This window comes from Prionailurus bengalensis, chromosome B2, assembly GCF_016509475.1.
Source record: "Prionailurus bengalensis isolate Pbe53 chromosome B2, Fcat_Pben_1.1_paternal_pri, whole genome shotgun sequence".
NCBI lineage: Eukaryota > Metazoa > Chordata > Mammalia > Carnivora > Felidae > Prionailurus > Prionailurus bengalensis.
Window position 1 is genome coordinate 20,100,355 of NC_057349.1, and position 26,607 is coordinate 20,126,961.

A 26,607-nucleotide genomic window follows, 5' to 3' on the forward strand; every position below is an offset into this window, starting at 1 on the left:
CTGCGTCCAACTCAGTAGTTACTGGCTTGAGGGGCTATTGTTAGTGCAAAAGAGACAGTAACATTAAAGTGTTCATGCTCAGAGAATCAGGTGCTATTTTCCTCACCCACAGAAGTCTCCTCACCCATGTCCACATCTAAGGAATCTTAGCAACACCCAAGGATTTCTTCCTTGAATTAATCCAGATGCAGCTCATAAATGTACATTATCACATGACGTTTTCCCATACCATGAAATCTATGTTTATAAATAAACAGAGGAAGGGCTTTCTCATTGATATAATGCGGCCATAAATCTGCAAGTTAAATACTGGAAAAATAAATAAATAATGTAAAAGATTTTAACTTTTAAACTGTATATTACCTTTGGAATGAGGACTGTCATAATTCTGGTACCACTATTCTGGGGTGGCCTCTATTAGTCTTGGCAGCTTGAAGTTTTTAGAAACGGAGCTAATGTTGTGAATAAGTTGAGCCTCAAGATGTTAAGTGCCAACTGCTCAATACAAATATGTATTCTCTCTGCTTTTTCAGTTGTCTCACTCTTTTCCCTATAATTTTAATAAGCCCATTCACTTTGTCATCAAAAGTAGTTAACGTGATATAATCACAGGGACATTGACTTCTCCCCTCCTCCTGAATAAATACCATAGCAATGAAACTTCTGAGTACTAGATACCAAATATATGTTAATTTGTATGATGGGGAAGAGCCTACCAGGTCCAGAACTATGTCAAGAAAGAAGGATTTTAAATTCAAAAAACTTGTTTATTTTACCCTGTGCCAATCTGTAAATATTAGAATTTGGAGGAATGGATACCTTCATAAGGGCTATCATCTTGTTTGCTGAAAAGGTTATTTTCCAAATCTGGAAGATTTTTGTTTTTTTTTTTTTTAATTTTTTTTAACATCTATTTATTTTTGAGACAGAGAGAGACAGAGCATGAACAGGGGAGGGGCAGAGAGAGAGGGAGACACAGAATCTGAAACAGGCTCCAGGCTCTGAGCTGTCAGCACAGAGCCCGACGCGGGGCTTGAACTCATGGTCTGCGAGATCATGACCTGAGCCGAAGTCGGCCACTTAACCGACTGAGCCACCCAGGTGCCCCTGGAAGATTTTTGGCAATCAGATGTGAAGTTGGTAAAGGCCTAAGCTCCTAATATAAATTATTAGATATGATATAATGTATGAAGAAAATAATAAATATTGACCAACATCCTCTCTTCTAAGCCCATGTCAATGATAGATAAAATATAAAAACAAACAAAAGCAAAAACAAAAAAGGCACATAATGGCTCAAAATCATTTCTGTAGAGTAAAGCCAGAAGGCAGCCCAGTGGAGAGCAGGACTGAAGCCACTCAGTTTCAGCATAAAGAAAAGCAAGGGGGCCAAGAGATGGGTGCCTGCACAAAATTGAGAAACACGATGGGGCCACTATGGATTGAGGAACAGAGCTCACCTAATGGCTAGAGGCAAAATCCTGGGATAGAATATCCCTTGCTACGAAAAGGAAGCTGAATTGAAAATTAGCTGCTGACCGCTGGTTTAGACTGTGTCTTTGGTGGCGGAGGACAAGATCACCTCCTCAAGCAGAGCTAGTGCTAAACCAACGCTGCTTTGGTGACTACTGGATCAGTGATATCTCTACCCACCACGGGGAAGAGCTCCAGAGTGACACTGTAAGGCCAAGTTCTGGACTTGGAGACTAGAATGCTGGAAAAGCTGGAAAGAAGCATCCCACTAGTCAGAGGATCCCACCACACAAAGAAGAATTAGGAAAGAAAAAGAGATTGAGAGGGAGGGGTGGGGGGAGAAATGACACAAATAACCAAATCACCTTCCATTCAAAATCAGTCTGTGACTAAAATATCAAAACACACGATGAGGAATTCTAATACTGAGAAAGTCAACCAAGTTAATCAATAGCATCAAAACATGAATGCATGTGAAAAACTTCGTCTTCATAGTCCAACAAAGACTTTAATTAGATTAGGACAATGAATGGAGTGTCAACATCCATTTAAAAGAAGAAACGGTGGCAATAATAAAATATAGGGAGAAATAGGTGATTGAGAAATAGATGTTTTGAAAATGAAAAATAAAGACAGTTTGGACAACAAAGATTTCAAAATTAAACATTTCAAAATTAAAGATTTCAAATGGCAAAATAACTGGACCGAACTGGACACAGCTGAAGAAAGAATGTATGAGTTGATAAATGGTACTAAAGTATTTGGCTAGAGTATGCCCCTCCCCCCAAAAAACACCAGAAACAGCAAATTTTGAAGAATTTTTAAGAGATATTAAACGATAATTTTATGGAATAATAATTTAAATTTTTTTGTTTATTTATCCTTGAGAGAGAGAGACAGAATGTGAGCAGGGGAGGGGCAGAGAAAGGGAGACACAGAATCTAAAGCAGGCTCCAGGCTCTGAGGTGTCAGCACAGAGCCCGACGCAGGGCTTGAACCCACGAACTACGACATCATGACCTGAGCTGAAGTCGGACGCCCAACTGACTGAGCCACCCAGGCGCCCCATATGGAATAATAATTTTTAAAAAAATACGTTAGACCTGGGATCAGAAGTACATTTGGGGGCACCTGAGTGGCTGAATTGGATGGTTAAGCGTCCAAATCTTGATATCTGCTCAGTTCATGATCTCACGGTTTGTGAGTTCCAGCCCTGCATCAGGCCCCACACTAGTAGTGTGGAGCCTGCTTGGGATTCTCTCTCTCCCTCTATCTCTGCCCCTTCCCCCCTAAAAAATTTTGAAAATTAAAAATTAAAAAAAAGAAGTGCACTTAGAGAGTCAAGGAAGATAAATATAAATCCACTAGAAATACTGTAGTGAACCTACAGAAAATAAGAGAAAAAGCAAAATCCCATATGCTATCAGAGAGAAGATACACTACAAAGAAATAGCAAGTTGGCTTTGTATCAACAACAAATGCCAGGAAACAATAGGATAGTATCCTCAAATGCTGCTGGAAAATAATTGTCAGGATATGTTTAATAGATGAGTCTTACTCAAAATGAGCCCCCTGTGCAGCATTGGTGGTATAGTGGTGACCATAGCTGCCTTCCAAAATGAGCCTCAAATAAGTAATTTTAGACATATAAAAATAATCTACCACCCATAGACCTTCAGTACTAATGGATACTCCAAAGCCAAGTTAATACAGATAAAGAAATGTATGTAAGGAACAAAGATGAGGACAAATTTTGACAGAATAAGCTGGCAAGGAGCACCTGCGTGGCTCAGTTGGTTAAGCGTCAGACTCTTGAGACTCTTGATTTCAGCTCAGGTCATGATCTCCTGGTCATGAGATCTAGCTCTGCTTGGTGTTGAGCTTGTTTAAGATTCTCCTACGGGGCTCCCTCCACCCCTCCCCAATTCACGCACAAGTGCATGAGCTCTCTCTCGCTCTCTCTCTCTCTCTTTCTCTCTCTCAAAAAAAAAAAGAAAAAAAGCTGACAAGTTTGATAAATAATATACTTTAATATAGAATCATGATATCTGTTTATACTTTTAAATTAAAAAAAAAGACTCTCAAAAGCAGTAGAAAATGGGAGAAGTTTGCTTAACAGATCACCAAAATACTCTAAGGTTCTTTTTTGGGTTTGAGAAATAATTAAAACTATTGAGTAAGTTTGGAATTTGTTAAAAGATTTCATGGATAAGTGCATGTGTTAAAAATTGAAGATAAATAATAAACTTAAACAGTAAAAATAGTAAAAAAAAATAGAGATGCAACTAATAGCTTTCAATTATTACAGGATGAGGACAAAAGGAAACATAAAAACTTTATCAAACTAACATGAGTCAGAAGAAGGAGAGGAGAATAGGCAAAGAATATAAAATGAAAGAAATTCAAACACAGCAATAATTAGGATTAAGGTAAACAAAGACAAATCATTTACTATTAGATCAGATTAAATATTTAAAACTCAAAATCAAAAAGACTTTAAAAAATATAGGACTAGAAAAAGATCTATCAGGTAAATCCTAATTAATTCTAATTAACTATAACTACTAATCTTTTTTAAGTTTATTTATTCTGAGAGAGAGAGAACACAAGTGGGAGAGGGGGAGAGAGAGGGAGAGAGAGAATCCCAAGCAGGCTTCATGCTGTCAGTGCAAAACCTGACCCCGGGCTTGAACCCACAAACTGCAAGATCATGAGTTGAATGGTCAACCAACTGAGCCACACAGATGCCCCCTATAACTAGTAATTCTAATACCTCTTATCACCAGATTATAAAATCATTGAAGTATAATTCATTGTTAAGAAAACATTAAACTAAAATAAATAATACTACATGTTTTATGCATTTAACAACATGACTTTGAAAAATATAAAGCAAAAGTTAACAAAATTATGAGGGGAAAATACAACAACAAAATCAGAGTGGGATATTTTAGTATATTTCTGTCAGAAGCAGAGAAAAAATTAAGAATATAGAAGATGGAATTATAAATAAATTAAGAATAAAATCATAAATATTTATACTATATAATTTATCTGCAATAAAAATGTATATATATACATTAAACTTAAATAAATTCTGAACTAATCATAAAAATATACATTATTATCAAATTCACATGGAGCATTTACAGAACATATGACTCATTCAGTTGGTCATAAATTAAGATATAAATTTAGAAAAACAATATCACAGAGATCATATTCTCTGACAAAGAAACATAAAATGGAATTCAGCACTGAGAAAACAAAGGTTTCTATACTTGGAAATTTAAACAAGCACATTTAAATAACTCCTTAGTTTAAAAAGAAAATAACAATGGAAATTATAAAATATTTCCAACTTGAAATAAATGAAACCAAACAATGGAAGTACTTATTTAAACAACTGTGAAATGCAGCTAAAGTAATACCTAGTAATAAATTAATACTTCAAAAATATTTACTTAAAAAGGAAAAAGAAATAAGAATGAAGACTGAGGAAAAAGAGGAAAGCATTTTTCAATTCAAAAGCTAAAAAAAGCATACTAATGTAAAACTGAAAAACCTAAGAATAAAATAATACATACTGTGTAAGTCAAAATGAATGTAACAGAAAACCAATAAGCAGGAAATCATCCACAAAACTGTTAGCTGCCTAGTACCAATGTGATACCAAATCAGAAGGATAACACAAAAGAAGAAGGTAATAAATCAACATCATACACAGGCAGAAATGGAAAAATTCAAAATGAAGTTTTAGCCAATCAACTTCAGCAACATGAACTATGGACTACACACACCTACACACATGTGTATAGTATGATGAGGAGAAGATCGATTTTAAAATCAGAGAGGGAGGGAGCCGAAACATAAGAGACTCTTAAAAACTGAGAACAAACTGAGGGTTGATGGGGGTGGGAGGGAGGGGTGGGTGGGTGATGGGCATCGAGGAGGGCACCTGTTGGGATGAGCACTGGGTGTTGTATGGAAACCAATTTGACAATAAATTTCATATTTAAAAAATAAAATAAAATAAAATAAAATAAAATCAGAGAGAGCTGAGTTTGTGTCCTGCACTCTCTATCTATGAGGTAAGTTTCCTTGGTATTTAGTGTTTCTGGTGTTTATTTTGTTAACGTGATTTCAGTAGACAGTGTCAACATAGCTACAACCAAAACAGTTCTTAATTTACCCAATATGATGAAAATTGAAACTTTAATTGAAAGGTTTTAACTGAGAAAATGTCACCTTTGAAGCTATTTATCTGCCCTGAAAAATGCTAATGCTGTAATGGTTTTGTTGACTTCAGGTAAATATCACCAAAATATATTTTTAAGTATAAACACATCTCAAGGGTGGCAACTGAATACTATTTTTAGTTTTGTTTGTTTTGTTTTACAGCTAAAAAACATGATTTCTTGGTGGTTTTGTCTTGGTGGTTAAACATGAAAACAATGCTCATTTCTTGACTTTTCCTATTGTGAGCTCTCCTGGCCTTCCTGGTGGAGGGTCCGAACCACACACAGTGTACTAAGCCATGAACTGTAGGCACTGCATCCACCCAAAAGTTACATCATTCAGGGATGTATTGTGTCTGCTCCCACCTGCCTGAATTTTCATGGAAGTCCTGCTCTCGTAACCTGAGGAAGGCAAGTAGGACATAGAGCCGTTGTCCTTCCAACCCGGACCCCCAAAATGCAGCCACCTTCCTCATCTCATCACCAGAGTCCATGTTACCACCCTGGAAGACACCATAGTGATCATGATCAACCATGTTGGAAATTTGAAAGCCACAAATTTAGTGGCTTGAGTGCCAGAGAAAATTGCCATTAACGAACATATCAATAAAAGCAGGTTGATTCCCAGCCAGCTGCCAACAGTAGGCATCTTCTCACTGTGCCTGTAGCCAACCCCTGCAATAGTGTCTACTACTATTGTTAGTTGTTAGTATTGTTAGTGACTACTAACAATTACCAGACCAAATGTGCCGTAGCGTGCCTTTCCAAGCAAATTTCAACAGGTATAATTTGTTCTGTTAAAATGTTGCCACGTTCCCATACCTAGGGACCCTGAAGAAAGTTGGCAGTTGTTTCCTAGGTAGTCTGAGAGTTACAGCCCAGAATTTCCCCTGAATTTTTCCTGTAGCCTAGCTTCCTTCCACCAGAGATGACCTTGCACTTTACTTATTCATGTAAGAATGCCAGACCATCTCTCAGACACCTGAATACACATGGGGTGGAGAGAAAGCTGGAGTTTCTCCTTCAGAGGGGTAAGGTCCTTAAGGCCACTCTTTGTCCCTCCCTGAGATGTGCTGAACTTAGGTTTCCTCTTGGAACAAGTGTAGCAATTAATAATGTGGACCTGTCTTGTCTAATGACAAAAGTCAGACTTGTCACCATTATCATATGATGTGTTTGGGGATCAACATGAACCTATTATACATCATAAATAGTCAAGTATACGAAACATTCTATGGCTTACTTAGAATTGTATAAGAAAAAAACATATTCTCCTCTACACATTATTACTTTATCTTCAATCACTTTCTTATTTTACTCTTTTTTTACTTCCCCCAAAAAACTATTGATTGAATTAAATCCAAACATAATAAAATAACAATGTAGTGAATATTAATGCAGAAGCCACAATATTCTAGAAGAGAGGATGCTTTTGTTTCTCAGGATTTTCTTATTGTGGTGATAGGCACGGTGATGGTTGCAATCATTTTAGTAGCTTGGAGAGAAAAAAAGGAGACAAAATAAATGGCCTTGTTGGGCTTCTAAAAAAATAAAATTAATATAATCAATGTAATCATGGTGATGGCCATATTTTGAAAGAGAGTCTTTCCCAGTATATACTGGGAAGTATATATATATATATATATATATATATATGTGTGTGTATATATATATGTATATATATATATATATGTGTGTATATATATATATATATATATATATACACACATATATATATATATATATACTTGTCCAGAGGAGTTAACTGCTTTGTGCTTAACTTTTTAAAAATGTTTAATTTTTACCTTTCCAAAAAAAAAATCTTATAATCAGGTAAATGCAAAAATGCCAAAAATTAACAATTGCCTGTCTGACCAGATAAGGAGAGTTTTATTCCATTTTTAATTGTCTCCAGGGAGGAAGTTTCTTTGTAAAATGTAATCAGCTCCCAATCATAGATGAACCTATCTTAGATATATTAGGGTAACATTTAAAAACAGAGAATCAGAAACAGAGGGGCTCAAAGGAATCAATACTTTGCCACCTGCTCTTAAGAGCTTTCCTAGATGCAGAGCATCTATGGATGGTTTCTGGAAGGATGATTCTAGCAAGCACATGTTGGAGCAAAACGTACTAGGGTGTGTGTGTGTGTGTGTGTGTGTGTGTGTGTGTTAAGATGAAAAAGTATTCTCTAATTACTCTACTGTAGTAAGTAAAAGAAAGCTTCAAAGAAATAGTGAAGGATGCTGGCAGACAGCCAAAAATATTTAACGGTTAGCAGGACAAGTGGAGTCTTGCTGCCTTGTTCTTAATCATGGTTAGAGAACTCTGCTCTCTTCAGATCATTGTGAACCCTCCCGGTTTGTACATCATTTCCCTTTCCATGCGTAGGACACCAGGCAAGCAAGCATCACCCAGACCCAGGCTCTGTCCTGATGCAGGGGATCTACGGAAATGCAACTTCGGCTGAGGGTTTCCTTTTGAATTGGTCACGGTCACGCTATTCAAATAGGAAGAAATCTGCAACCCATTAGACATTTTCCTCCTGCGTTAATAGTCAGAAAAATTAATTATATCTTGTAGCCATTCCTATTATTGGTTATTTTGTTTGTTTGTTTCCCTTGGTTGGGAAATGTTCTCAAAGGGCCGTGCCTGGATAACAGCATGTAGAGTCCATTCCATTAAGTGGTGAGAAAAGAGAAGGGAGCGGGCAGATTTGCAATCCTATCCTTGGAGGGAGAGGGAGGTGGCAACAGAAAAGAAGGGCAAAACTTTTGACATCTGGGGTACCACGAGCAGCCAATTCAATAAAATGGAATTGCAGAAAACCAACCCTGTGCTTTTGAAACATTTCAAATAGATCACAATGCGCTCCCCGTTGTAATCCTGTCCTGAGCTGGCTGGGACCGCCTTTCTCTTGGACTGAAAAGCTGAATCAAACTTCCGGTCTAAAAACCACGTGGGTGCTCCTGGACCGTCTGAGACTCGAAACCTTTCAACAGAAGTATGCACACAATGACCCTGGGTTTCTCACAACCGTTTGGACAGATCAAGTAACCACATGAGTTGCAGAGATCCAGTTTTGTTTTGTTTTTTTTAAGTTTATTTATTTATTGTAGGGAGACAGAGACAGAGACAGCCTGAGAGGAGAGGGGGCAGAGAGAGAGAGAGAGAGAGAGAGAGAGAATCCCAAGCAGGCTTCCCTGCTGCCAGCTTCAGAGCCCCCAGGGTTGGAACCCACCAACCAGATCATGACGTGACTTAAACAAACTGAAACACCCAAGCACCCCTAGGGACCCAGGTTTAAAAAAAAAAAAAAATGTGCCACTGCCCTTGGCAATCTAACTAGTTCACTTCCAAAGCACACGTTTTATTATTTCGCATTTTCAGAGATTGCATGAATTATAAAATGTTAGGGCTAGTGGCAGCCTTACATAGCATCCAATTAAATTTCTTAAATTTCCAGATTAGGAAACTAACCCAAGGATATTAAATGACTAAATTCAAGGTGACAACTAACCAGCGACAGAGTGGGCCACAATCAGTTTTTTTATACTTATATAAAAAACTGGTAACAAAAAATCAAGCAAAATATATTTTCTTCCAAAGCTAATGCTCTATTTTCCAGATTTAACAGAAATGTGACATGCTCTACATAGCTGAAATTCAACAATATGTTGTTCTGTGTTCATTTGCTATATTTATGTATTTACACATGTGTTTCACATACTGTTAAAGCAGCAAATGGCATATTTACACAGGTGACTATAAGTCTCAGTCACAGAATAAGACAGAAGGATATTTTGAAGAGCAAGACTTTTTTTCCTTGCAAGATATTGTGAGGTATGAGGTAATTCAGTGCTCTAGGATTCATTATATGTTTCCTTTAAAATTCTGTAAAGTATCAGATAATCATGAGAGAGGCATTATCTCATGATTACTTGAATTTATTATAAGTACATATAAAAATTAATAGCAGATGAACAACTAAAAGCACTTTTATGTATGTAGCTTGAACGAATATAGCACTTTATGGTTTTCGAAGCAGATTTCAGTTTTGTAGCAACTTTTCAAGGAATAGCACTGGCCCTTGGATTCTGGTCTTTTGTCTCTTTGTGATTTTTTTTTTATTAATATAAATGTGAAGATGGTCAATTCATGAGGACAGTGTTGGTTTTTCATGTAATTTACAAACACACCCAAAGGGGCATTTCTTATCTTTGGCTATCCAGCCATCCTTCCTCCGGATATCAGTACCTAGATTTTTCTCTCAGTTCATGCGGTTGGGCATCTAAACCCCCTCCTCCCAACCCCCACCACCGCCATCCTTACTTTTCTTTCCCACCAGCTAGGTGAAAACATGACCCAGATCCAACCAATAGAGTCTATCTCTTTGTCCACAGGGGTTTGGAGAGAAGCACAGAATGAATTCATTCCAAACTGAACCCTAGAACTTTCACTGGACCTATCATGAAAGAGATTTTCTTCTTCTGCTAGGCTTTACTAAGCTTAAAGGGTATGAGTTGAGAGTAGCCATTTTATAAGGAGACCGTGTTGGAAAAAAATGAAACCACACAAGAAAGTTCAGTGGAGAGAGCCACTGATGCTTTTAATATTGCCCACATCTTTGGATCCAGCCATCTCTACAGACTAGCCTTGGCATTGAGGTGACATGTGCTAATGAGCCCCCCCTCACCACCACACCCTGCTTTTACTTTGTTTTTACTTAAATCATCAGCAGTTGGGTTTTATTCCCTTGCAGCTAAAAGACTTTTAACTAATATCAAACAGCAGAGAATTGAACTAGAACATATCAGGAATCTTTGACTTTGTCCCTTGATCTAGTTATCCATTTAAATAGAGGCAGCAAACATTATAGCTTTAAGCAACTGGGGCTTCACGTTCTGAACTCTTAAAGTTTTCTCAACCTAAATCCCACCTTTTCTCACAGCTTTCCCAGGGTCCACTTTCTGGGATGGGATTTCTTGCCATCTTGGCATCTCTTGAGCATCCCAGAAAAGCCTTCAAATATACACAACAAAAGCTGAGCAATATTTCTGATTTCTTCCCGTTAGCAGATTGGTTAGCCCAAAGACAAGCAGGAGAGGACGGGCATATCCAAGGTATCTGTGAAGCTGACAAAAAAAAAAAAAAAAAAAAAAAAAAAAAAGTGAAAGGCTTCAGTAATTCAGTCAAATAGGAGGGTTTAGGAACCTTGTTACAGCGCTGATGTCAGGAAATGTGAATATTTTGACCATATCATATTTTAGGATTTTTTTCCTAAAAGTATATTTGGAGAAAGGTAAGAAGTCAGAAACCTCTAAGGTTTTGATTTCAACAAGTCTACAATGTTTTAATGTCTTTAATCGAAGAAACATAGTTATTTTTAATTCTAGTTGTGCATCCAACCAAGTTTCGTCTACATCATCTCAAATGCCTGGTAATGGGAAACTTTTTAGTATTCAGGACATTCTTGCTTTCCTTATCCCCTCCCCATCACCATTTGCAGAGTCACCGCTCTGGGATCTCCTATCATAATGTGATTTGATATTATTATGTGTAGCAGCTTGAACGGAGAAATTAGTACACCGCATAGTAAACTTAACAGACATGACTCAGGCATCCTACCACATGTTTTTATATTTTGAATATTTCCGAGCACATAAGTTTGAGATAATTCTGAGGTTAATTCTATCAGAGGCCATAAAAAGCAAAAGTGATTTTAAAAAGAAGCTGTCATCTTACTTTAAATAATTTTAGTTAGCAATTATTGCTTATGAAAAGATATTATTACATTATATTAACATGTAACCGTATCTTATATTTATGTAGCTCCTTCTAGTTTTGAAATGATCTCAATCTGCCCCCCCCACCCCAGAGATCCTACAAAATAGGTCCAAGAGATTTAGTCAAAGAGAAGGGTCTCTATCAAATAGGAAGAAGAGGCTCAAACCAGGCAGCTGGTAAATGTCAGATTTGGGTGTTTTCAGTTGGTTCATACCTTTGGACTGGATACCATAAAGCACCCAGTTAGAAGCATCTCCTATTTATGTATTGGGTCAGGGTATTCCCTGGCTAATCACCAATATCATGAACAAGTGTCCAAACTTGGGTCCAGATATGTCTACTAAAATCTTCCAATGAGGCTTGAAAAGGAGGAAATTAATATAGCAAAGCCAAAAGAATGCCGTAGAGACTAGCTCCGAAATGTTAGTTCCATGAAGGCTACAAAAATGTTGCCTGTCATGGTTCTTCTCCAATACCACAAGTTTATCATGCATATAAACATTGCTCATGAACTGGTTTTCAGTGCATGAACAAATCTATCCAGTTCAATCAGTAAGACCTAGCAAATGTATGGATCTATATGTTACACATACACTATTATGAAACCAGTTAAGCTATGTATAACACAGATACAATTATTTATTATTTTGTTTATTCTTTAGAGAGAGAGGGAGTCCATATGTGAGCCAGGGAGAGGGGCAGAGAGAGAGAGAGAGAGAGAGAGAGAGAGAAAGAGAGAAAATGCCAAGCAGTCTCCATGCTTAGTGGAGCCTGACATGGAGCCTGACACGAGCTCCATGCCACGACCTTGGGATCATGACCTGAGCCCAAGTCAAGAGTCGGGTGTTCAACTGACTGAGCCACTCAGGCATCCCAACACAGATACAATTCTTAATGAATACCAAACCTTTCTCACCAGGATCAGGTAAAATGTGGTCATGAGTTGCCAAACACAAGGTCTCAGTTACAGCCTCAATATTCTTATATGTCAAGTTGCTTGCTCTTAATTGGACTTCTTTTTCTTTATAAAACCTTTATAAATATACTGGCTATAGAAGCATCCTTACCATTCTCTAAGAGACCAAGGAAGTCAGGGTCACATCTCACCTAACCTTGGTTGTCCTAATACACATAGCCTCATTAACCGCACTTAATCTGCTGTCAGTCATCAGATTTCTCTACTCTACTCTGCTACCTGGGTCATGGCAATACCTTTAGTATAGACTTCTCTTTCAAGCCAACTATTCCTTCAGTTTCTTTAAGTGCCCTAGGAGAGACCGTTGATTCTGGCTCCATGATTTTGCATGGGTAGAAACAGCTTGAGTAAACCTCTTATTTCCCTTTCCTAAATTTAATGGATTCCATTAAACTTAATGGATTCACACTTTTGAGATACTAATCAATATATTCTCATAATAGTTTGCAAGTCTAACCCGCCCTTATTCCTACTGCTCCTCAAGAATTTACACCATTAAGTATATGTTATTTCCTGCCTCTGAACTATTTAAAAAACAAAAACAAAAACTCCTGAGACCAATGCTATGAAATCCAGGAAGAAATGTTATAATCACAGCAAAATATTTGAGGAGAATAAGATTCTACTCTGAGGGGTGCCTGGGTGTCTCAGTCAGTTAAGCATCTAACTCTTGATCTTGGCTCCGATCACAATTTCATAGTTCATGCGTTTGAGCTCTGCACTTACATCCAGAGCCTACTTGAGATTCTCTGTCTCCCTCTCTCTCTCTCTTCCCCTCCCTAGCGTGTGTGTACATACACTCTCTCTCTTTTTCAAAAATAAATAAACTTAATAAAATAGATTCTGCTCTGATCCCATATTCACAAATAATAAAATTGGTTTATACATCTCTACACACATGAGAGAAAGGGAGACAGTTCTCAAGGGAATTGTTAAAGAAGACATTCCAAAAAGAATCCCAGGATCCTTTTCCTTAGGAAGGCAAAACCCCAGAGATGGAAACCCTAACAAATATAGAGTGATGAGATTGGATCAGTCTCTTAGAGATTTCTGTGACCTAGCATGAGAAGAAACAGCAGAGTAAATCTTTGACCCTAAAAACAGCACAGACTTAAGAGAAAGAGCCCAAGACCCAATGAGACAGGGTAGACAAAGATATCTCAGCCATGACACCCCCAAATTAATGGCCAAGGGCCATTTCTGCTCACACCCATAGAACTATTTAACGTCTTCAGAGTCATATACGACTCCAGGGAAAAATGAATGTAGGGAAATCCCAAACTAACTGCAATGAACTCTGTTGCCATGTTGAGACTGGCCCTCAAAATGAAATCAAAATCATTTGTGGAATAGAAGGACTATTGTGTATCTCGTGCACTGTTGGTAGCTGTTGATAAGGATTCATACTCACTGGAAAGCCAGGACTTCCCTAAGAAATCAAGAAACAATATGACTAGACTCAATATGAAGAATTTCAACAAAATGTTGCTAGGGCAACAGAACAAAAAACCGGTTCATACGTTTTAAAGCCTTCTGTTATTTTTTTTGTCCCTTCCTACAAGGGTTATATGTGCACATTTTTATGCATGAACCTGATTCATCCACTCAACAAATATTCATTGAGTACTTCTAATGCAGAAGGTGCTAGATATTATAAGAAATGCAGAGAAATATACAACATACATTCTCTTACCCGATTGAGGACAAGGAGACAAATTAAATGTAATATATTGGCATGCATCAAATAAACCATAGAAATGATAAAAGTATTATGAGTTTAGACAACTGAGGGAGGCACCAGTGGGCTGGAATTATCAAGGAAATCTTCACAGAGAAATGTTTTGCAAACAGTGGATGAGGACACATTGGTAAGAATGAAATCATTTTCGGGAGCTGTGACCAAGATTTAAACTGAATAAGATAAAGGAGGCTAGAGTCAGATGCAATAGAGCAGGAAGGGTGGGACAGTAAATGAAACGCTTGTGTCAATGTCACTGAGAGGGACTTCTTGGAAATATTCTAATTAAAATATTTTTTCTTTGACATCTGAAGGTTCATTCCCCTTAGAAATCTTAATCAACTGAACTAGATCACTCCTCTTAAATCACTTTTTTAGTAATGAATCCTTAGCCTTGATATGTATCTTTTTAGTGCCCTTTGAGATAACCTTTTCCCTGACATCACCCAGTAATTCTGATAAAGCCAAAGTCCCCTCCCGACACACACACACACACTGACACATTTACACAATTCCTTACCCACTTAGATCTAGATGAAAGTCAGTGTAACACCCTCCACCCTGCATACACACAATAATACAACCATAACCCCTATGGCTCAACCTAGACACCCTTCCAAATCCTTCCCTGTGACTTAAAATGCATCAGTCCTGTTCCCTTTCAAAACATATAGTTTCCTAGAGAACTGGTAAAACAAAAAAAGAGGAACACTGGCGTTATTTCTATGAGCACTTTGTGTCTCTGCAAACTCTACGTCCCATGCAGAAGTCTGCTGATACGGTCTGCCCTGTTCCCACGTTGTCTAGTAATTAGAATTCTTCTCAGCAGGAGACAATGCCATGCATCTTGAGCAGAGAAGAGGAAACTGGAAGGATTCCAGAACCTTTGCACTATTGGCTCAACTTGCCCAACTGGTAAACATAATGTTTCTGTCGTTTGCTGGAGGTGATTATATTCAGTCTGAGTTGGAGAAGAATAAGATTTTTTATTATTATTATTCTAAGGCCTTGCAGTATTTTTTTTTCCCTTAAAACACCAATGAGTCAACCAGCAGAGGAAAACCCTAAGGGTTTACTCATAATACCCAGAGGCAGATCATGCAGGGAAAATGAAGACCTTGAAAAAGGATGCGAGGTATTCTCATGCAAAGAAACCAAATCCAATCGGTACATTTCTAACAGATCCCTACTATGTGCGAGACCAAGATATCACATCAAAATAAGTAGTTAAGAGAAGCAAATATTGACGCGCAGAGACTTGGATTCTTTTTAGATTTGTTTGCTGACAATTGATGGGACACCAAATTGATTCTGGCCATATACATATACAGCCTCAGGTCTGACGTCCTGGAGTCGTTTTATCCCATCATCCCTAGGAACATCACTAGGCGATTTAATAGACTCTGTTCCAGACAAGACAAGTAGTACTCAATACCAGGTTAATGAAATTTTTGTGGTCATTGCCTCTTCATACATCTTTCTACTAAAGAATGTGTGGGTTTTAAACAATCATATAAACCTCTATTCCTTAAGCAACCACAGTAAAATTCTTAAATCGTTTCTGGTAAGTACTTTATCTGTGCAATCCCTTCTAGTCTCTTCGCCATTTTTATAGATGTAATCAATTATTTCAGTCAAGCAAAGTACACTGCCAACTTTCCAGAATTCCTAGCACGATTTTAACTACCAGCTTGGGGTTTTATTCGGTATAAGCATAAAAGTTATTATATTCTAATTGCTTGTGATTGTTACTACATTGAGATTTATTTTTGTTGGTTTTTTTTCAAGAGATTGTTAAAATGAGTTTAGTGACTTCATTCTGGTTTTCCTGATTGATTCTATTATTAGGACTGTGGAAGCCTGGGGCCCTTTGGCCTTGCTACACATCTTGAACAATTTTTTAAGCAGTTTGGGTTTGGCAAAACCTATTTTACCAAGAACATTACCCTTTAATTTTTAAAAACCATGTGCATTTTAAGGAAAATGTGACCCATATGTTCCTAATTCCTCTGTACTAAACACATCAAAATGTTTTGTAAGAAACATTTGATTTCCAAGAAGACGTATGAGCCTTCCTTATAAGACCTTTTAACTTATTTTCTTTTAAAACAGGAAGTTGCTTCTGCCAAGAATAAAGTTATTTAGACACCAACTGTTTCAAGAAACTCATGAACTAAATGGACATATTTTACGTTACTCTGGAATATATTTGCTGAATAAAATGGTAGCCAAAAACAAAAACTGAGCTGTGACAGAACCCAATCAAGTAAAAAAAGTTCTTAGAATATATCTATGTTTCTGAATCTTCATACCCTTGAAATATTTAGTTATAGATTTACTATTTGACAAAAACACCTGCTTCAAAAGAGTCTTTTAGGAATAAGACTGGGGGGTTTGGGGGGGTTTTCATTTTGGTTTTGTTTTCTTAGCTCTGGGGAAGATATTTTAGAATCTTATTTGAATATCTGTTTTCAACATGGTACACATTCACTTCTCCCAGAGACTTTGGAAATTTTAATTCAATTTGTCTTCACCTTCACATTTCTATCTCTAATCCTAACAGTAAGAATAGAAAGAATATTCACAAACCAGCCCAATGTATTTTTCTGCATATATATATATATATATATATATACAAATGAGACTCTTACAGACAGAACAAACAACCTGTGTTGTTCTGCAGACAGAGCAAACAACAGGCCTGTGTCTGGCTGGGTTTCTTAGATATTCCAGTATATTCTGGTTTCCATCTTATTTGCAAATATCAGATCAGAAGAGAAAAGTAGAAACTGTCTCCATGCTGCAAGCCTTCAAGGATCCACCTGTTTGCCATCTCCAGGTTAGTTCTCCCCTCAGATCCACCTCATTTTGGAGGACCCTGAAGACAAGGACCTCTGCTCCCACTGGCCATGTTGCTCAAGGCTCTTGAGCCCTTCCATCTCCACCACCACAGCCCCCGGCGGCTACTGTATCATAACTCCCATCTGCGAGCCAGCCCAACCCTGAGCACTCAGAGACAACCCAACAGATAGCACAACAAAGCTATTAAAAGGCAAAATGTTCTGATTTGTAAGTAGCCATACGGTTGGTGCTCAACGATATGAGACGATGGATGTGTTAATTAGCTTGATGGTGGCCATCATTTCACAATGTACAGCTATACCAAATCATCAAATTGTACACCTTATGTATATAAGAGTTTTATTTGTGAATTATGCCTCATGAAAGCTGGGGAAAATGTGAGAAATTATATCATCCGTCTCTGTTGTGAATATAATTTGTTATATGTTAATATTACTGTTTATGCTCTGTTAAAATGTACAGATCAGGAGCACCTCGGTGGCTCAGTCGGTTGAGCGTCTGACTTAGGCTCAGGTCGTGATCTCACCGTTGGTGAATTCGAGCCCGGCATCAGGCTCTGTGCTGACAGCTCGGAGCCTGGAGCCTGCTTCAGATTCTGTGTCTCCCTCTCTCTCTGCCCTTCCCCCGCTCTCTCACTCTCTCTCTCTCAAAAATAAGTAAACGTTAATTTTTTTTTTTAATTTTAAATGTGTAGATCAGAAACACAAAAAAGACAACTCATTGTCATCTTCTCCCAGGCCTCAGTTTCCTCATCTGTAAAATAGCGTGAGAGGATGGAATAGTTCCTAAGATTATTTCCTGCGCAAACTTTTTATGAACCTAATTCTTAGCACGTGAGCTCTCCTTCCAGCAAACCTGACATTAAAGACGTCAGTGGCGGTTAGTGTTCAGGGCACACAGTACTTCTTGCTGCAAATATTTACTAGATCCTCCCTGAGTTCCTGCTGCATGCCAGACACTTTGCTAGGATTAAGAATACAAAGAAGAAAGCAGAAAGAAAGAAACAAATTCTGCCTTCATGGGTTTTAGAAGAGCTTAGATAAATAAGCATCCAAACAACTGTGACAACGTCTGCTTAGAATTTTCACCGATAAGAAAAAAAAAAAAAAAAAGTAGAGGCTGGAAACTCTTTGTATTTAACATGGAGATGTAAAAACAGAGGCTGATCAAATGTCAGGGGGTAATTGACAAGGAAGGCGTGGTGTTGGAGAAACTCCAAGTTATCTGATTAGCAGTAAGGACATTTCACTTATTTTGTACACATAATATACTTTATGTCCTCACTTTCCTCTTCATTTTCAAAATGAAAGGTTTTATCAGTTCTAAAACAGTAACTACAGAGGGATTGAGTTCTATTTGTTTTAAAATTGCCGCTGCTTTAGTTTCAGTGCATATTTCTATGTGATGCTTTTCTTCTAAGTTCTCCAGCACCCCAATGTACTGCATCTGTTGCCAACGAAAATAGAATAGGAGGTCCATCAAACATCTTATGGTCATAAAATTCAAAATATACAGAACCATCTCCAGGCCTGGAAATTAATCTAATAATTTCTTGCGTATCTGTAAAAGAGGCCATTATGAAGCTGGAGGAGGGCCATGGAAACACCCCAGATCATACTCACGTGACAGCAAGAGTGCAGCATAGTGAGGGCATTTAAAAAAAAATACAACCCTTCAGGGGCGCCTGGGTGGCTCAGTCAGTTAGGCGTCCAACTTCGGTTCAGGTCATGATCTCACGGTTTGTGAGTTAGACCCCCATGTTGGGCTCTGTGCAGACAGCCCGAAGCCTGCTTCAGATTCTATGTCTCTCTCTTTCTCTTTCTGCCCCTCCCCTGCTTGCACTCTGTCTCTCTCTCTCAAAAATAAGCAAACATTATAAAAAAAAAAAAATCTGTGACCCTTTAATCTTAAAAGACAAGAACAAAGCTAGTCATAATCAAAGTTTTTAAATTGTGAAGAGTAATATTACAAGAATATTCTGATTCTCTTATGATCTTTAAGGATTAAGGCATTTCATGAAATAAACAACGCACAGTGGATTGACTGTGTTAAGGATTTAAAATAGGAAATGGCAGATCCATCCATAATTTTCTAAGTTAACCTAAATCTTTCTGAATGTACATCATCCACATTTTTATATTTAAATTATAAACCACAAAAAAAGTGTTACATTTGGGAATAATCTGGTAAGAGTGTTCTTTGCTGTCAGGATTGCTAGGAAGTTCATGTGTTAAGAATACGTTCGTAAAAAGTTTGTGTAGGAAATCACCTTAGAAATCATTCCACCCTAGGACACCTGGGTGGCTTAGTGAGTTAGGCGCCTGACTCTTGATTTTGGCTCAGGTCATGATCTCACAATTTGTGAGTTCAAGTCCTGCATGGGGCTCTGTGCTGGTGGCATGGAGCCTGGTTGGGATTCTCTCCCTCTCTCTCTGCCCCTCCCCTGGTCATGTGCACATTCTCTCTCTCTCTCTCTCTCTCTCTCTCAAAATAAATAAACAAAAAAAATCATTCCACCTTCTCACATTCCTTTACAAATGAGGAAACTGAGGCCTGGAGAAGATGAAAATGAGTTGTGTGTTTTGTGTTTCTGATGTGCAATGTGATGATGTGATATAGCTGTACCTTGTATATATTGGTAATATCACTAAAAGCAGACCTGGTCTCATAAATATGACCTAAGAGAAAAATATTAATAAATTGGTCTTAATAAAGAGCTGACACTTCAAACTTATAGAAGATCCATCAGTATGTTGCAATATTCCCAAAATTTTACATACAGTTGGAAATTTCCTTTCATCTGCTGCTTTTGGTAAGGGCATGGATGAGGAGGTGAGAGAATTCTCCAGAGTGAAGCAAGTGGGTATAAATGGTCATCAATTACTATTTCTTCTTCACATATATTGTGTTTGAAAAAAAAGTAAGGAAGGAAGGAAGGAAGGAAGGAAGGAAGGAAGGAAAAGAAAAGAAACCCTCCAAAAAAAGAATAAGTCCAAACAACTTGAATTATAAAAATATTTTAAAAATAGAGTGACTAATCTCACCAGCCTCAACTACAGTAATAAGAAAAGTTTGTTTGAGAAACAGCAAAATCTAGGTCTTGACTGGCTTCTTTCAAAACTTACTTTTGTATAATTTACCCTGAAATTCAGTCTCTGGAGAAGTTAAAGATCAAATGCTGAGGAAGGTATCGAAGTATAGATATAGAGAATATGGCTTTGGTGAATATAATGGTAAAACCAATACAAATTGTTCTATCTGATAAACTTTTTTAAAACTCAGAAACATTCACCTATAAACTATGGAATGGGTTACTTGATTTTTAAGCCAACCATAGTGACCACTAGCTTTCCATCACTGCAGAAGTATTCAGAGTAACCACAATTAAATAATTATAGTCACTTAACTGTAAATCCAATATGTTTGGTCAAACTTTTTTTTTCCTTTCTATGACACTATGCAGAACTGATGCCCATGTTATCAACAGTCTACCACTGTTCATTCAAGTGAAGTCTGTCTAATTTTGTGGTAACAGCAATCACACAAAACAGGATTTATTCTGTTTATGGATTGTGAGTAAACAAAATTTGTAAAGAAGCGAATTGTTTACCCATGGGAGGTGGATGAGCTCTTCCAGAAGAGCAGGATTTAGTGCCCTCAAGGAGACCTTTTATGAAATGGAGCTACAGGGGCACCAGAGTGGCTCAGTCGGTTAAGCGTCTAACTCTTGACTTTGGCTCAGGTCATAATCTCACGGTTTGTGGGATCTATTCCCACATCAGCATCTGTGCTGACAGCATGGAGCCTACTTGGGATTCTCTCTCTCTCTCTCTCTCTCTCCCCCTCTCTTTCTCTCCCTCTCTGCCTTCCACCCTGTGCTCATGCATGCTCTCTCTCTCTGTCTCAAAATAAATAAATAAACTTAAAAAAAATTAAAAAATAAATGAAACTAGAGAGCAAAGGCATCATCATTAAAGTTACATCAGGGCACTAGGATTTCTGTATCAGGTATTATGTAAACTTTGTTTGTACAAACAACCTGCCCTCACAAGCAGTCACAGCAACACGACAATATTTATTAGACCATCCTGCCATGTCATCTCATAATAACGGAGGGGAGCAAAGCCCTATTCTAGAAGTCAGGACATCTCAGTTTGTGTGACCTTCTATGAGCAAGACATTTAAACCCAGGCCATTCATCTGTACACATGGAAGTTAAACAAGATAAGCTCTAAAATCTCTTTCAATTCTAAAGTAAAATTTTTTATTCATTTTCCTTTTTCTGTGTTAACATGTCTTCCCAGTTGTGCTTAAAACATTTTTCTTTCAAGAATGCCTCTTTCACACCCTCCCCAAATATACACTTAATTCCCAAGAATTAAAAGAATGTTTTAAGTGCACTCTTCTCTTTCAAAATACACAAAGAGTCCAAGACAATGCAAAAACTGTTTTATGATTGTGACAAAATCACTAAACAAATAATTTCCATGCCTAAATAACAGGAGTGTAGGCCAGTCATTTCACTTCCCACCTCCTCTGTTTTCCATCCCCCAAAGAGATAATTACTTGCTTATTTTATAAAGTGGATGTCAAAAAGTTTTCTGGAGACTGGGGGTGGGGGGGCAGGCAAAAGAGGGATGCAGAGCAAAATTTGTTTATATCTTTTATTTTTTTAATTTTTTCTCTCATTAAACTTTTGTTTTAATGGGTCTCAAAATTCTGTGACAAGCTTTTGGTCAACTTGTTTCCATTAAAAAGTACTGATTTGAGAAATTAATAACGTAAAACTGCCACACACACACGAACTTAATGGGTCCCCAAAACATCCTCCTTTCCTTCTGAAGGTTTCAGGATGCATTGCTATCACTAACTAGTCTTTTACTACTAAACTTAAATGGCCAATTGGCACAAAGAGTTCTGAGACCGTTCTTCCACTGCTGATTAAGACTGGGGTGGCAGGTGGTGGCAATGATATTCATTTAGCCTTCTGAGCTTTCTAGGCAGGCTTGGTGGCCTTGCCAGTTTCAGCTGCCTTCTTGTCCACTCTTTGATGACACCCCCAGAAACCATCTGTCTCGTGTCACAAACAGCAAATTAGCCCAGAGGATAGTCAGAGGAGCTCTCAACATGCACAGGCTTGCCAAGCACAATATCAACAGTGGCAGAGTCACCAGATTTCATGAACTTGGGGCCATCTTCCAGACTTTTTCTAGAACTACGGTCAATATTCTCTTTCAGCTCAGCCAGCTTCTGAGCAACGTGAGCTGGGTGACGATGCAGCACACGTGCATGTCCAGCCCTGATTTGGCTGGATGGTTCAGGATAATCACCTGAGCTGTGAAGCCAGCTGCTTGCTGTCACCAGCCACATTGCATGATAAGATCTTTGACAGATGTGTTCTTGACATTGAAGCCCATGCTGTCCCCAGGAACAGCCTCACGCAAAGCTTCACGGTACATTTCCACAGACTTTACTGCGGTTATAACATGGACTCAAGCAAAGGGGACCACCATGCTGGATTTAAGAACACCAGTCTCCATTTCACCCATAAGGACAGTACCAATGCCCCTAAATTTGTAGATGTCCTAGAGGGAGAGACGCAAGGGCTTATCATTTGGACGGGTTGGTGGCAGGATACAATACAGGCTTTCAAGGAGCATGGTTCCACTGGCATTGCCATCTTTATAGGTGACTTTCCATCCTCTGAACCAAGGCATGTTAGCACTTAGCTCCAGCCTATTGTCACCGTTTCAACCAGAAATCGGCACAAATACTGCTATGTTGGGATTGTAGCCAAATTTTTTTAAGGTAGGTGCTGACTTCCTAACGATTTCCTCATCTCTCTTCTGGCTGGAGGGTGGCTCAGTGGAATTCACTTTGTGAACACCAACAATGAGTTGTTTCACACCCAGTGTAAGCCAGAAGGACATGTTCACGGGTCTGCCCATTCTTGGAGATGCCTGCTTCACCAACACGAACAGCAACAATCAGGACAGCACAGTCAGCTTGAGATGTGCAGTAATAATGTTCTTGATGAAGTCTCTGTGTCCTGAGGCAACGACGGTGGTCACATAACACTTGCTGGCCTCGAATTTCCACAGGGAAATGTCAACGGTGATATCATGTCCATGTTCAGCTTTCAGTTTATCCAGGACCGAGGCCTCCCTGAGAGGACCCTTTCCCATCTCAGCAGCCTCCTTCTCAAATTTTTCGATAGTTCTTTTGTCAACCACATTTGTAGATCAGATGACCAGAAGTGGCAGACTTGTCCAAATCTGTGTGTCCGTGACGATGATATTGATATGAGTCTTTTCCTTTCCCATTTTGGGTTAGGTTAAGCAGGGGTTTTCATGACACCTGTATTCTGGCAGCAAACCTGTTGTGAAAAATCTAATTATATCTTTTTAAAAACTTGTCAATCTTTTGGGGAACTTGGTATTTTGAAAAGAAATAAGTGAAAAGGGAGATCCTGGGTCTAAAATTCAAGTCAAATTGACTTCAGGAAGAATCCAACGTGACAAATTTTAAGTTATTGCTGAAAATGTGAAGGAGAATACCACGAGGAAACTAACCACACAAACACAGCTCATCACTTTTGTGCCCCTGGTATATTTCAGAGTTCAATATTCACCTCTTAGAATTCCCATAACCGCCATTCCTAACTATGAGCTATCTATGTATTTTTGTGTCCTCCAGGCACAGTGAAAATACCACCTCACTGATTTCATTTCGTTTAGATAATATTTTCAACAAGGCAAGGACTCATTATGCTCTACTCTTTGAACATGTACACAAACACCCCCCCAAACAATTAGACTGTTATGCCTTTGAACGTAGGGGTTCTGCTTTATTCCCTTGTGTCCCAGCACCTACCACTAGGCACATACCAAATGATTAACGCAAATGTGCTGCCTACATAAAAATAAAGTACTTGATATGGAGTTTCATTAAGGTAGAACACGAATTGAACATGAGCAAAACAATAAAACACGTTTAATGTGCTTGTGTTCACTGGGGCCAAGCACTTTACCCACTTTACCTTTAACCCTTAGAATTGCCCTGTCAGGCATCATCATCCACGTTTCACAGAGAGGACATTTCTAGGAAGTAAATTGTCCGCCATGATAACAGCAAGTAAGTAACCCGTGGCCCGGCTCTCAGCCCCGGTCTGTTGACAGCACAGCCCGGTGCTCTTTCCCTTCCAGCACATTTTCTCTCCTTCCTCACTGCTCTAACCACACACCATCCAACTTACATATGACTTTATGAACACTATTATGAAAAAGCATGGAGAAAAATATGTCTCTGCTTCACGGCTGGCTAATATCTTCCAACGAGATCTCCAATTTAGTAATCACTTTGTCTGGTGGGTGAGTTGCTTTGTTTTGTTTACCAAAATATTTTTCTGTCAGAGGGAAAGGCTGTCTGAGAAAATATACATACATCAGTACAAAGGAATCAAATAAAAGGATTATTAAGTGTTCTAGGTAACCTGTAAGCTAGCCATGGAAATAATGGAGGGATGAGGTAGACTGGGAGAAAGAAAGGGGACCCATCGTGGTCGTCCAATTACATTAAGTCTTCAAAACTCAAGCTCTTGAGTCAGAGGCCTAATCATTGGAGGTCAGTGGACAAAGAAGTTGCCTGTGTCCTAAAGCAAGGCCCTTTTGTAGACTGGGCTCCTTAATCAGATTGGTGTGCTGGTTAAGGAAGCCATGGAGTGACCAAACACCCTGATTATAGCTTGCTGACACAGGGTCCCACCTGACCCACAATTCAATTGCTTATGTTGGGAGAAATTGAAGAATCAGATTAAGTTTCCAGGATCACTCACCAAGCAGGATATGAAAAACGGCAGCCTGGGTTTGACCAGGATTCAATTTTTTTATGGAATGTTTTTATAATCCTTGCCATCAGAAGTGGGGTCTGATCCTTATTGGTTGTACATTCTCCTAAAAATTGTCACTTTGACTCACTCTCTCTAAAGATTGTCATTTACTCAACTAGGGATTGTCATTTACTCAAATTCTTCTTCATTCATGGCTTGGCAACAGGTGGTTAACATCAGAACCTAACGTTTGCCTTCTTAAAATCAGTACTTGCAAAACATAAACATTCTTGCTACTTGATCTTCTTTCTTCAGCTTCCAAGAGATGATCATAAATAAAATATGACTAATCCTCAACAATTCACTAAGCTTCAGTTTTGTATTTATAGCTACTATGCATACACATGCATAACAAATGTCATACCCGCATTTGTCATAAATATGTAATTAAAACGTTCCCAAGGATTGTGCAAACTGTTCTATATAAATTATCACAACAAACCTAGGAGGTAGTAATGGAAAAAAACTGGCTCAGAGAGGCAAACGTGCCCAAAGTTGTGTGGCTGTTTAAACAAACTTTATAAATATACATAACTAAAGAGATGACTCTAAGTCCATTGAGACAAACTAATTACATCTTCTGAAGTAGCAAAACCTTATGATGTAAATCACTCTTTTGGTTCTTATCATAAACTGATCTATATTGTCATAGTTTGTGTCCAGTCTTATCTTCAAAGGTCAGCTCTTTAAAGCTGGAGAATCTGATGAAAGCAACGAACACTTTCCCCAGAAAAATCCATGCATCCACCATGGTTGTTCCATAATTTCAGAGAGTTAGAAGGCCTTCTGTAGCCTGCCTCTGGGTTTGAAGTTCCATGTACTCCACAGAGCCATGAGCCCCAGGTGCAGAACACTTCACATGCTCTCTTACCCTCCTTCCTGTCTTCCACAGACCTTGTACTCTTCTGTTTCTCAAGAAATATGTTGACTTCAAAAGAGAAAGACCCTTGCTGTGAACTTTGCAGTCCAGGAGCCTATAAATGTGGTTTACCAGAGAACTTGTTTTTCTTTTTTATTATCATACCCTTGAACACATAAAACCCAGGAAAATAACTGCAGCTTATGCTGAGCCTTGACTTTGGCGAGCACTATGGGAACAGACACTTCCGTATTGGACTGTTTTTGTCTTGCATCAAAATCTCCAATGGCTGTTGAAGACCTGGATTTGTCTATACCAACTGGCTCATGTTGGAGATATTTAGGGAGGTGTCAAAGTGGACATTATCACTCTTTGGAAAGGAAAGATTCTTCTTTCTTGAAAACTCTTATCATGTAAAAATAACCTGGCAGACCAAAAATTGAGACTATTTAATATATGCTTCTAATATATGCTTCTTTGGTAAAAGCTAAAATTCAATTGAAAGATCTTCGTATGAAATTCACATATTATGATTTTACTTTGCTTCCTTCTAAAAGCATTTTAAAGTCTAAACACTCTTTTTATTGTGGGATCTGTAGCAGAAATACCTTAAATCCAGTCCTCTGCTCCATCTTTTTTGGCAAATTCTGAACTTTATAATCTTTTGCCTAGGTTCTTAGAACAGCTTTTTGGCTCAGAACCCCATGACCAAGTTGGTAATGTTGAGTGACTCTAGCTATTTTCTTAATAATTAACTCTAATCGTGTCATTCACTTGCTTAAAAAC

General features: G+C 38.2%; 1 pseudogene; it reads right to left on the reverse strand.

Moving 5' to 3' along the window:
- Positions 1-22,168: 22,168 nt before the first annotated feature.
- LOC122490600 lies at positions 22,169-23,397 on the reverse strand (annotated as a pseudogene).
- Positions 23,398-26,607: the final 3,210 nt, after the last annotated feature.